Source organism: Pseudopodoces humilis, chromosome 15 (genome assembly GCF_049639895.1).
Source record: "Pseudopodoces humilis isolate 2021_Gansu_Grassland_sample_001 chromosome 15, ASM4963989v1, whole genome shotgun sequence".
Lineage (NCBI taxonomy): Eukaryota > Metazoa > Chordata > Aves > Passeriformes > Paridae > Pseudopodoces > Pseudopodoces humilis.
This window is the reverse complement of record NC_142214.1, coordinates 6,721,107-6,734,861: the sequence shown is the minus strand read 5'-3', so window position 1 is coordinate 6,734,861 and position 13,755 is coordinate 6,721,107. Positions and strand designations below refer to the sequence as shown.

General features: G+C 40.0%; 1 protein-coding gene across 5 annotated transcripts in view; it reads left to right on the top strand.

Moving 5' to 3' along the window:
- The window catches only part of LOC102104587 (integrator complex subunit 6-like), a 50,126-nt gene that overhangs the window by 14,181 nt on the left and 22,190 nt on the right, over positions 1 to 13,755 (top strand). The gene's annotated exons all lie outside the window — the stretch shown is intronic.

The following is a 13,755-nucleotide window of genomic DNA, read 5'->3' as shown; positions in this document are numbered from 1 at the left end:
AGACAAATATTTAATATTTTAAAAGCATTTTATGAAATATATTAACCTTGTAATTGTCAAGTGATGTGATCCTGTATAGGTCAGTGGAAAAATACCTGTACGTTACATTGGGTGTTGGGTCAATCTTCCATTTTATTAACTAGGAGGGAAAATTAGTATATTATTTCATGAAGTAAGAATGTTCAGCCTAATGTTTCTAGTGTATTTTTTACAATCAAAATTGTGATAGGATGCTATCAAGTGAGTCTCTCTTAGAGACTAGTTAGTGGCATGTTAACAGGGAAGTGAGCCAGTCTGTTCTGGTATTTGGGTATCTGATTTTGGGTATTTAGCATGCATGGGAAGGTAATAATATGTACAGTAGAGCACCTTTGTAAAAAGTGTCTATTACTGTTAAAACACTCGTGCTTAAATTTAGGTATGGAAGGAATTTATTTCACGTGTATATCCAGTTGGGCAAGAAAAATGAACAAGAACAGCCTTGCTGCCTGGCAGGGTATTTGACGTTCCTGGCCTCCTGGCTAAGAGAAGTGCATTGTCCTATTCAGGGAATACAGTTCCTGATGTGTCCTTGTTTTGAGGACTTCATGTCCATGGATTGCCAGAACCCGGATCTTGCTCCATCTCAGCCATGTTGTGACCTGGTGCTGCAGCACCTCCGAGCCTTGTGTGCCAGCCCCACCCTTCTCATCCCTTCCTGCACAACGTGGCTGATCCGGAATGCCTGGCCAGGAGGGTGGGAACAGGCCAGGGGTGTTACTGACGGTTCTGCACAGCACTTGCCAAGCTCACGCAGTGTCAGGGGCCTGTGATGAGCTGTTGGTATGGCCCTCATGGTCTTCTGGGGCTTTTTTCATGTATTTACCCAGTTGATTTTTTTTTAAAATTTTTTAAGTCACATAAATTTCAGCATCCTCTGTCAGTTATAAATGGTTCTCTGTACGTAAGCACATGCTGTGTATAAGTGGGCAGAATCATAAGCCATTTTGTTTATTTTTTTTTTGAAGTAATTGTGCTAGAGTAAAAATAGGAGGAAAAGAGAAAAATCTTCTCACCTGCCCTTTTCTCCCAAGTTTTTCTTATTTTCCAGTGATGATGTTTCAGCAAAATCTATCTAGATTTGTCTGAAAATGGAGCTCATGCCAGTATCTTACTGTAAAGAGTTTTTGAAAAGGAAAGCAAGGCTTAACTCTTCATTTATTTTTTCCATTCTTGATTGTGAAACCTCATATCCTGCAGTTTGTGGTTTGCTTGTGGATTTGGGCTGCAAATGGTGAGTTCAGGCCCAGACCAAAAACACAATGGTGGCCTTATATGAAGTTACTGATTAACTGGACTGCCGTGTTCCCTTATGACTGATATCTGGCTGCTGGCAGTGATACGGCCTTTCCTCAGGGCTCAAGGAATATTATTTATGATCTGGTCACAGAAATATGACTTACGTTTTATGTTCTTGTGAGACTCTGTCGTCTGACCTTCATAAATGATCTGGTCACAAGTTAGAGGACTGAGAGAACATAAGTTATATTCTGAAATACATATTTTCCTCCTTCTGTTGTGTTATACTGAATTCAAGAGTCAGCTGTGACTGCACTGCAGAAATAGGCTCCATGGATTTTAGTGCAGAAATATGTACGTAGCTGTCTAAGAAGTAGCTCAAATTACTTTATACAGTGTGTGTGAAATGCTGCACTGTTTGAGATGTGCAAACTGGGACTGATGGATAGGATGTCTTCCAGTTCCGCTGCTGTTCCCTGCTAGCCTGAACATATGTTTCAGTGCTAAAGAGCTCCCTTGTGGAAGCAGCTCTTTGTGATGGACTCAAAGCAACCTCTTCTTTTTTCCCCTGAAATTCTGGAGTTGGATTGGAATATCTTAGACACTGGAGCAGGAATTTGTGGAAGGCCTTTTTAAACATCTGTCAAAGAGTACTTATTTTATGTAAATAACCTGTTCATTTATGATATTGAAATAGTGCTTCAAAACTAGGAGTTCATAATGTCACACTTGAGGAGACTAACTTTGCTGTCTTTTATTTCACTGGCACAGAAGCTTCTGCCAGCATTTTTAAATTTCGCTTTTGTGGAGAACCTGTGCTGCTGCAGAATGGAACTGATTACCACTGTGCACAGGGCAGAGGCAAATGAATAGCTGTGTTGCAGAAAGAGAGATGTGAGATCTGTTTGTCTGTTTCTGGAAGAAATTAGATCAGAGCTCCTGACCCTGAGCTGCAGGGAGAAAGAGAAATCCAACTGTGAAACCTGTTGGGTTTGAGGCAAAGATCTGCAGGAATGCTGCCTGAGGTGGTAGGAAGTGCATTAGTGGTTTTTTTTCACTTTTGTGAAGGAAGAAAACCAGAGGAATACCTAATAAGCTTAACTGTTGGAGATCCACAGAATAAGCCTAAGTTGATTAAGTTTTTACAGGAACCTTGAGACACTGAAAATCATCGGGTTTTATATGTAAAAGGTCTAACTTTTGGCAAGCATGAGAACTTGGTGATCTGGCCTGTGCTGTGGAAGGAGTGGTTTAGACAGCTGGGAATACATTTGGAGGTTTGCAAGCTGGCAGTGGGGTGTGCAGGCAGAATTTTTGGTGCAGGGCAGATAGCAGCTGCAGGGGCAAGAGGGAAGCAGCTATCCAAGAGGAGCAAAAGGGGAAGAAAGCTGAGGTCAGTGGGAGAGGCCTATCTTTCTCTCCAGATACGCTGTAATGATGTACACGCTTACTGAACCCGTGAGCCAGCCGTTGTTGGAAAGGGGAAAAATGGTGCTGAATGTAGTACTGAGGGACTGGCTGAAATGTAAGCAGTACACACAGTGTCTGTTCTTGATAACTAATTCAAGAGACTATATTCTGTACTTGTTCAGTGAAGAGATAACCATTACCATTCTACCACTGTACACGTTTTGGGTCAGTTACAGCAGTATTTTTATTTCTGAGCACCAACATCTTCTATTGCCTGGGAAGTACTACACATACCTCTCTTCCACGTCTTCCACGATGCTTGTTTGAGGCTTTGTTGTGAAATTTGTGTGTTTTCAGAAGGCTGTCTTTGAGCAGAAATGACTGGCAGGTTTAAGCCAACAATTACTTTTCCTCTGTTAAACACAATGACTTAAGAGAAACAGAAGTCAGTTGTTTAAGTAACACTCATGCAAATCCTGATTGTCTAGTTTTTTTTTGAACGCAAAACAAAATCAACTTAATACTGTTTGGGAATAATCATCAAACAGTATGCTCTTTTTGATTTAACTGCTTTATCACTTAAATCTGACTGAAGTATGTGCACAAAAAAGTTCCTTTATTTTAATTAGGCTTCTGTTTTGACGCTGGATAAGTAAGGCCACAGGCAGAAGGTTCTTGTTGGTGCAAGTGGTAGGTTTGTATTTTACATATTGTAGTGCATGTCTCAAAATCTGAAAATACCTAAAAATCTATTTTATGAAAATCTTAGGAATCATCAGTTGGCATCCCTGCAGGAAGCAAGCTTTTAGCTTATAAAGGTACTAAACTGATTCCTATAGAGAGTGTCCTTTAAAAAGCACATTCCCATTCCTGAGAAACGTCATATAGGGTAGTGTAAAACATGTTGAAATGCTTTTAAACGTGCATAAGCATGCTGTCTTACTTCTTTGTGTCCTGGTTGTGAGTTGTAGTGAGCATCCTCTTCCAGGAACTGGTGTGATCAGGACAGAACATTATAATGAGGAATTTTGTGAAAAGTAATGTACATTTTGCTTTAAAAAAACAACAAAGCAGTAATAATCAAGGTGATTCATTCTTCTAAAAGGAATAGTTCTGTGCCTTCTGAAATGGAGGTATTTTGTAAAAAAATCAAATTCACGCAAGAACTTAAAAGTGGTGGTTAAATTTTTGAAAGGAATTGATTTAAATGGAAGGACAGTTCAGGAATTAACTTCTTGATGGATATGAGGGACTGGATTCTGCTTACCTGTCCTTTTTATTATTATAATTTTGAAGTAGTTAAGTACTTGAACTTGTGCTTTCACCTGCTGCCTGTCTTCACAGAAGGGCGAGTATGTGTCGCTAGGTTAATTCTTCATGAAAATATGTTAACTGGTTCTGCTCCTACAGGCGTCTGCAAAGTAAAAGCTTGTTTTTTCACATGAGGTGGGTTTCTGCTTTGTACTGTACAATAGATTAGATGCCAGAGGCCTTGAATGGAAGCCATCGTGTGTTCTTCATAGCCACTATAGCAATTTATATTTTCATCTTTTTATTTGGTTCTTTATTTGGGCTTGGACACATTCAAAGATGTAAGCCCTTAAGACTACAGGATAAACTAGACAAAAGTAGATATGTTTGCATTAAGAGGCTTAACTCATCCTCAGTGCAAAGGTCACTTTTATTTTAAAAATAGAAGCTTAAAATGTGGAATCAAACACTTGAGTTGGGTCTCCGTAGTTGTATTTTTGTAGGGAGATGTTCTGTAAGGAGGAAGGTGCTTTGTGAAGTTTGTGGTTCCTGCCACATGGAATCTTTATGGTCTGCCTCTTCCCCTTTTGAGCTGTTATTATTTGAGTTTCACTTAGGAGGTTTTTGAAAGATGTCTTTTTTGTTGGTATATAGATGTAAGAGGGCCTGAGCCTTGTCCCCTGTCTGTGTGGTGTGGCTAGAAATAAGCACAAAGTACATCTGTGATACCTTGAGAATGGGCATTTGTTCTTTTTAAATTTGATGAGAACTAATGTAGTATTAAGTGCTGGTTGGCTCACATTTTAACAGTGGAAAAAGGTAATTAAGATTGCAGACACTTCTACCTTGTTCACCCTTGCATATTTTATAACAGCTTGCCAGGAGGATCTGTGATTTGCAGCGCTGGTGCAACAATGCAACAATGATGTTTTGAGCTTGCTGTGATCTAGAAAAGATGTAACTTAGAGCTGTCTCCTACTGTGTTCTCATACCTCAGGCAGCTGGGATCCAGTGGGAAAAAGCACATTCTGTACCGTGTGACCTGTGTTCTGGAGCTGAGTGCTTTTGGAGGGGGGAGGAATGCAACTCAAAGGGGCCTGTCAGAAGGTCCCAGATGGCTTCAGCCTTAGTGATTCTCTTCACTGTCTGTATTTTGGATGCCTGTATCCTTGATTTTATTTAATAACATAGGCTACAAAAAATCCCAAACAAAAACAAAAACCACCACCAAAACCCCCAACCAACCAATAAAACAAAACCAGTGTAAAGAACAGCTGGTGCTGTTCTGAATTTTAAATGCAGATTGTTACTTAAGTAATGCACTTTTATAGATTGAGTCTTGAATTTTTTCTTCTTAAACTTCATTCTTACAGTGCACCTCTTAATGTAACTCTTGTGCTTTTACACCCCCCAAAAATATAGCAGACAATTGTTGAAAGGAATTTTTTTGCTTTGTATTTTTTCTGGCTATTTTCAGAATGCTTAGAAAATACATAGCAATCAATTTTGGCTGTAAGCAGCATGTTCTAGGATCGAGGTTTTAGGAATGTGCCAAGAAAAAAGTACATTCTTGTAAGGAGACTTACTGTGCAGATCAGAATCTGTAGTTGCCCATAGACTTGTATTGATTTGTATATTCACTCTGCAGAGCATTGAAAAAACAAAACTTTTGGTGTAAGAACTGAGATTGACAAGGATCTCTGAAACTTGAACTGTTTATTGTGAGAGAAGTTAACGAGTCTTGTTTTATTTTTAAATAGCTATTATTTTTATTGTTATAAATTTCTATCTCACAATTTACCCAGTTATGATTCTTTCCTTGTGTATCTGCAGATTTAAGGATAAGCAGCAGTAGATTTGTTAAATGTAATTCTAGACTAGAAAAAACTAACAGTTCAGAACACCTTAATTCTTTTTAAAGATAAGGCGATTGTTGATTTGTCTGTGTTCTCACAGATGCTTTTAAAATCTTAAATGTGTGAAATAGTATTTAAAAAAGCAAGAATCTTGGTAAAATGGATGTTGTTGAGCAATTAATTGGACAGGAAACAAAGATCTACAGTGTGGTTAAGCTGATGTTGCCATGCTCTGCTTCTGAGTGAGTATAATGCATTAGCACTGGTCTTCATAGCTTGTTAATGGTTCAGCCAGTGAGTTTTGATTAAAAAAAAAAAGTTAAGCTCTGCTTTGTGGGAGAATGTGCATCTGTTGAGGCAGAACACTTGGTGCCTTTAGCTGCTGCCAGGCCTCCCGATGGTGCTCCCAGGCTGGGATGTGGTGGGACTTGAGGGCTGCATCGCAGCCATGTGCCCTGCTCTCAGAGGGCCTGGCCTGGGGGTGCCTTCTCTAATCAAAAGAGCTTAAGCTCAGGTAGTTACTTGTGCAGATGACTCTTGCATTAAAAAGAAATCCAGCCATGCCATCATCTGAAATAAAAATCTAACCGATAGTAATGCTTCCAGGGCCACCAGTGTATTTTTGCCTGTATCAGGGTGAAGTTATTTGCTAGGCTGGCTAGTCGATATTTCAGTGCATATATGAATTCAGTGATCATCTAAAGTATTTCTTTTCTTCAGCAGTGCCTTGAACAGCATTTCAGACATGAAGTGAGGAAAGCTGGTGATTAGGTGACTCTTACAGATTTACCTTCTTGAATTTTGAAGTAAATTTGCAATACCTGTAGCACTTTGGTGTACTGCTCTAGTTCTGTGATGTGCTTTTGGAAGGAGGGAGGAAGGAATGTGGCAGTTTGCAAAATAAACATGAATCATGTTGTTTCAGCTCTGGGCTGTAAAGCTAGAGTATCATCAGTAATGCTCTTCCACTTGATTTCCAAAAATGTGCAGTGAGGAATCCCCTCGTGTTGATAGCACCTACTCTGTAACCTCTTAGCTGTTGCCTTTATTCCTTGTGACTTCTCCACCATGCTGAGAATAGGAAGGGACCAGGAGAAGGACAGTGCTGGGGCTGACTGGTATTGAAAGCATATTGGATAGGCTGAAAGAGCAACAGGCACTGTGAATAGCCAAAAATCTTTGATTGAAACCTCCGCATTTCAGCAGTTGCCCTCTCTACAGTGTTTGGATAAGATGCACCTGTAATGGTATTTCTGAAATGACTGCTATGCTGCTGAACAGGAGTGTGGAGCCTCTTGTTATGCTTACTGTGCTAAGGCTGCAAACTGTGACTACTTCTGTGTTCCCTCTCCATTAAGCTGTTGTGTGAAATGTAGCTTGTTCTGGTTCAGCTGTGTACTGAAATATCCTGGCTTCTCGAGTGTTCCTCAGAAGTAGGTGCTTTTTTAACTGGATAGTGTTTTTCTAGTTAAATAAGAATGCTTTTTGGAACAGGGTGATACCATGATCTCTTTGGTATTTATACTTTCCTTTCTTCATGTGTTTCCTTTTATCCTTGTACAGGAAAAAGTGCAGTGAGAGTAACTGTCAAAATACATGAAATACTGTTGACCAAAAAGCTAAATCCAGAGATGGTTGAAGCAGGACCAGCAGGTAATAAATAAAAAGGCAGCATAGGCTTTTATCTTTCTGCTTGGCATTGATTATTATCCCTTGGTTCCAAGCAGTTTTCAGCTTTGAGTTGTTCATACAGCATCTGCATTTCGCCTTCCTGTAGGAGAAGGTGCTGCTTCTCTCTAAATGCTGAACAAAAGGCTCCAGTACTCGTTTTGTAACTGGATCTTAAGAATCTCTCTGCTAGTGTTTTGCAGAGGTGCTGTGCTTAAAGATTATTTGAGTTGTTCTTAACATAAACATCTTGAATTCTTCTTGAAGGAAAAGCATTTCTATGTCCTATTTAATGGTGGAGTCATCTTGAAAGGACAGTGATCCGCATGGTGTGGTTTGACTGAGCTTTGGGTTTTAATTGTAAGGTTTCATGGAGAAATACTTCTTCCTATACAAGTTTAAATAGTTTTCTGTGTAGCTGACTGCCTGTAATAAAAACTGGCACTTACATACTGTGCTAGAATGCAGTTCACATTCACTAATGTGCTTTGGAAAACCAGCTGGTTTGCTCTGTCTTTAGAAATTTAGTCTGATGGGTGCGTGTAATGAGTTCACCTTAGAAATGTACAGTTGAAGGGGATCTCCAGGACATCTCAGTTCACACTGCAGCCCTTCCTTGGAGTACAGGGCCTGGGTTGCTTTGAGGGGAAGTGAAACTGGAGGATGCTCCCCAAGCACTGAGTGGGGAGTGTCCAGGAGGGGCCACAGTGTGGCTATTGTGTCCCAAGGGACAGCTGCCCTGTCTGTGTCCACTGCCCATGGGCCTGGAGGCGCATGATACCTTGCCTGCACTGTTTCCAGCTGTGTAGGGTGAGGGGAGGAGAGATTCTGTGTCACCAAGCAAGGTACATAGTGTGTCCCAGAGAAAAAGGAACAACTGTGATGCCTGGAGCTGGATGGAGATAGAGGAGTGTGCAGAGTGACAGCTTTCTGCTAAAAATCTGGTGTCAGAGTGTACCAGCTGTGTGGGATCAAAGAAATCATCTACTCCAGTGTCTTCTTTATGTAAGGTATGTTTTTTTCTGAAGATGTTTTAAAACAGTTTATGCTTCTCTGGTCTCCTGGAGACATATATATGAAACTTCTGTGATGTTTTATTTGACTGGAATTTAAGTGCTTTTTAAAAAACTAAATTTTCAGAAAGTCCCCACTGGATTTAAAGGAGCACTTTTCAAACTTCAGCTTGAGTGCCCTACAAAAGCAGCAGAAGTAACTTTACGGGAAGAAACAATTAACTTACTATTCACAATACTTAACACTGACCTGGTGCTCACTAGCTCTGATGTAAGGAGGACCAAGTGATGCTTCTGTAGACTCTCTTCACTGTACTTGACTGCTCTGTGGAATTATCAAGGGAGTCGTTTAAACCTGTGAATTGGTTACCTGCTAAAATAGTCCTGAGATGAGAACTGAGAAGGAGGGTGTTTGTTAGGCAGGTCTCAGAGCAGACAGCAGTGTGCACCTGCTGGAGCAGCCAGCGAGCCCTGGCTGCTCCCTGCGTTCAGCACCGCCCCAGCGATAAGCTGATTTCAGACCTGTGTGCCCGTATCGTTCTGTGCTGGAGCTGTGCTGATCTCAGATACAAGAGGTGGGTGCTGTGTCCCTCTCCTGTGCCAAGAACAAAAAAGAATTGATCTTGGCAATGTCTTTGCTATGGGCTGTTTAATGCTGTGCAGTGGCAGGACTGGTGTGTTGCACAGAACAAACAAGAGAGTAGAAGTGCTGAAATGAGAGGAGGGTTTTGCAGCCAAAGGTGCAGAAAACCTGAGAGCTCTGTTGCCTCAAAAATGGTGTTCATAAGTATTTGGAGGGGACTCGGTATCTGTGTTTCTTAGAGCTGTTTTTCTGCCCCATTTGCACAAGCATTGGTGAAAATGAAATTAGTAGGCGATTAGTAGGTCATATGATTTTGAATTATTTTAGAAATAAAAAATAATGTTAAAAATGTTAAATAAAAATGTATTTGGTGTTCATAGTGTAGTCATTGCCTTTCTTCTCTTGAGTGCTATTTATAGCTAGCAAATCTTTGAACAACAAATCAAACACGTGGGGGTAGTGTGGGCATTGGCTGCTCTGCACTGACAAGCAGCCTTTCCTTGTCCTTCATGGGCAGGGGGACATACGGTGGCAGCACCTCTACCCTCTCCCTCTTTGCTGAGTTTTATTGTGGCAGAACTGGGGTGACCGAGACTGTCTTGGCTTTGCTTCCTATCCTAAAGTTGCCAACGCTCAGGCAGGAAAGCTTAAGGCTACATAGGAGGTTATTATTCCATGGTGCAGAACCCTTTGAGCAGTATTTGGGCTGGATTCAGGAGATCCTTTGGCATTTAGGAAGCAGCCCCTTGCATTGTAGGGTGTCCAAAAGAACAATTCGCTTTGTACAAAAGGAAAACCTGCTTGACATTGGCTCAGACATGAGCAGGTCTGAGTTGTGATCATGTGTACAGTCACCAGTGAACAGAAAGTTAATTTAAAAATGAATCATTCTGGTAATCTGGGAGGCAAAATGCTCTGCTGGTTTCATTGTCTTCCTATGGTACTTGGAAATTCCATAGCAGGAGAGGTTTGAGATTTCAACAGCTGGATTTTTTTTCTTACCTTACTTTTTCCAAATGATTGCCACTGACAAGCTTGGATACCATAGGCATGTTGTCTTAACGTAGTCTATTTTACTAAGATGGGTGTGTTTAATAATAGCTTGAATTATTAAGAAACTTAAGTACTTCAAACAAGTTGTAGTATCTGAAATGCAGTTGTTTTTTCTAGGGAAATATTAGCAGAACTCTTAAAAATCTGTGTGTTTGACTAAATACAGAGTACTTACTGTAACACAGGCTGTTGTGATTGGCATGCAGGATTGCAAATTGTCTTCTTGGTAGATTATTTTTAGTAATGTTGCAAGTTTTGAAATAGATCTGAAAGTAATCCAGTGAACAATAAACTATGAAGTTCAGTCTTACAGCATTGCTTATTAGAAGCTCCAAAGATGAAGACTTGGAGCCTCCAAAGCACCACATCCCTGGACTTCCTGAAGCTGGTGAAACTGGGAGCTGCTTTGGACCTGGAATTCTTGTGTTCTAATGCCCTTTGCCTCTGCCCCCTTTTTTACCAGCTGACCAAGCTGTGTCAAGAAATAGTTGGAACAAATAAAAAGCGCAGTACCAATCAAAGCCAGAACAAACCAACAATGAACCAATAAAAAAATGACAATAAGACCAGTAAACCTGACAGATAAGCCAGTGTATATGAGATTTCAAGATCTGTATTACACATATTCAAAACTTGGTACTGTTTTACTTGTAAGTCGATATTGTCCCCTTGTATGTGAAAAAGGTTGGGTGGAGTGGTTTGTTTTTGTTTTTCAACTGCCACTACAGCATTTCATAAGATTTTCTTTCTAGTCTATTGCAGCTAAATACCTTCTGTGTTTCTCCTAAGTCTTGAAGGTTTTTTAAGCTACTGACTCTGACCAAGATTTTCTTTTGCTGCTCAACTCTGTTCTTTTGATGTTCAGTTAGTCCTGATTCTGCTTAGTCTAAATAAGGCATCCTTTTCTTCACTGGATTTTTCACCTTGGTGTTTGAATTCTTGTTAATCTGAGCCCTTCTCCTGCCGAAATAAGCTGTTTTGACCTTACCTGCTTCTGTAGTGATGTGATGAAATATAGAGCAGGGCATGGATTTGTCTGAAAATTGAGTCACCAGAGAAAAATATTACTTTTTAAGTATGTTATTTCTTGTCAGCATGATTTGCTCTCAAAGGCTAAAGGCAGGAGCTGGAAGGTGATGTGGTGATTCCAAACCTCTGGGTGGTTTGTGGGATGGTATCCAGAGCTTGCAGAAGGCCAAATGACAATGCTTTTTTGCCTGTTCTTGGCATAAGCAAAGAGGGTGAGATTTTTTAGTACTTGTTTTTTCCTAGCTATCTTTCAAAGTCTTTTGGTATGTGTTTTGAGTCTAACATTATTTGTTCATATAAATTATCAATGGAAAGGCCAGTAACATACTGGCAAGGTAAAGGCTGCTCAGATTGCTATTAATAAATTCTGGGCATAAATGTGACTAAGTTGGAATGTAATATTGAAGATTAGAAGAAACTAGTCTCACTGTTCTAATTGGTTCATAAACAACTGAAATAACTAATGTTCAGTTCTGACTTCTTAGTTACTGACCTGCAGAGGATATGTAGTTTTGTGGAATATGTTTGTGTTTGGTCCTTCAAGTCTGTTGGGTTTTGGCTGGGTTTTTTTTGGTCATTAGTGTTTCTCCTGGCAAATAGCTTCAGTGTTTTTTTTTATAAGTAGCATTAGTGGCAGTATTTTGAATTTAGGAAGGATTATTATTTAATCATTTTAACATGGAACTCATTGTGCATTTGCTTGGTGTTGGGTACTTGAATCTGTTTTGCCCTAAGAATGTTCCTACTGTATCTATGGAAAGGAGAATGTACAGACTTCTTTGGGGCTGGAGTTTCTGTCCCTAAAATACATGTTTCATTATATACATTGGCTTGAGTCTTTCTGGAGAAAAACATTTTACAGAAATACACATTCTTATCATTGATTCAAGTGTTTTTGATTCAATAATCTTTTTTTCTTACGGAAGGTAAGGTAAAGAATGCAGTACATTAACTAATCAGACTTGTATTTAGAGCTGGATATGGAAATCTGGCTTTTGGTGCTCTTGTTCTCATTATGAGAAATTCTTCCATTTTACTCTGTTTATTAAAAAGGTACAGTTCTCTTTGGCTTCATCTTTAAAGATCCTGTGAGAGCTGTAAGATGAAAAACAGTTTTCTTGGACAGTCAACCATTGGTGATCAGCTGCTCCTTGTACCTTCAGCTTCCCTACTTCTGCCTAGGGAAATGGTACACGTTTCATTTTGCAGGCAGTTGACCACACTTCAATGAGATCAAACAAGAGAGCTGGAAGCTGAGCAAACATTTTCACAATGGGAAAATAGTAGAATCTCCAAATATCAGTAAAGACTCTTACTGTTTATTTTTTAAAGAAAACTCTTAAATTCATTGGCATTCAAATCAAGAAATGTAGACTGGGAATAGTGTTTCCTTTGTAAATTATTTGTTCCCCCCTCCCTTTTGATTTTGTAACAATGTAACACAAGTGGTCTTTGCTGGAAAACACTTTCTGAAATCCAGCCTGGCTGTTCCCAAGAACATTGATGGACTCATTGATGGGTGTTTTTGCCAGACAAAAGGGAGCAGTCACACCTACATTTATGGGTCCATAGAATTCAGACAAAGCAATTTTGGTAACTGTTCACTTAAAATTGTTGGAGAGAAGCTTTTTTAGGATAAGACAAATCATCTTGTTGGGATTTGGTGCTATTTCATGCTAAAAAAATATGATTAACTAAGTCATTTGTACTCTAAAACAGTGACTCTATGCTTGCATTTCATTTTTGCCTTGAGCTGAGCACAGGTGTGGGAGGTTGCTGTGGCTCTGCTGATGAGGTGCTGTATTTTAAGTTGTGGTTGTGTGTGAATGTTGATGGTGTTTTATTCAGTTACCTGGTTCTTTGGAGCTTCCAGGGCAGTTTAATCATGAAGCTGAACCAGTCTTGGGGAAAGTCTGTTCTTTCTTTTCCCCATTGCAGTTTGCTCTCTTGTATCCCTTGCATTAATCTCAAGCTTGAAGAACTGGTTAAGGGAGCTAAACTTGACCAAAAGACTTCTGTTGTATCATCTTATAGTAATTCTCCATTCTGCAAAGAAACCCACCCAGCTTAGATTTGTCAACTCAGCAGAAGTACTGATCATCACATGTCCTTTCTACTCAATTTTATATTTTTGTGCATGTTCTAAACATGTTTATCCTAAGACCATTTACAGAGCCCTCAGTGCGTGCTGAAGATTGGCAATGGGATAGAGCTGCTTAAAAAAGCACAGGAAAATCCTGTCCTCTCATGTTCCTGCACAGCTTGGCACAGCCAGCAGGCGGTGGCTGCTGAACCCAGTGAACAGGGAGGAGAACCTGCTTCACCTGGAGGATGTGTTGCTCAGAGGTTGTCCCAGCAAAAGTTAGGCTGTGTGAAATGATCCTCTCCATGTCTGCGTAGCTGGAATTCCTGATGGAGCATGGGATGATAGTGAGCCTGGGTAAATAACTGCTGGTTTGATGCAGGAGTGGCTTGGAGAGTACAGTGTAATAGCAAGGATAGGAGTTCTGGGAATATCCAGGACTTCCAAGATTTGGTTGTTTTAGCTGAGGCATTTTTAAATCCTGTACCAATTCCCTGTGAGCTGGTCTTTTCTAAAATAGCTTCCCAGTTG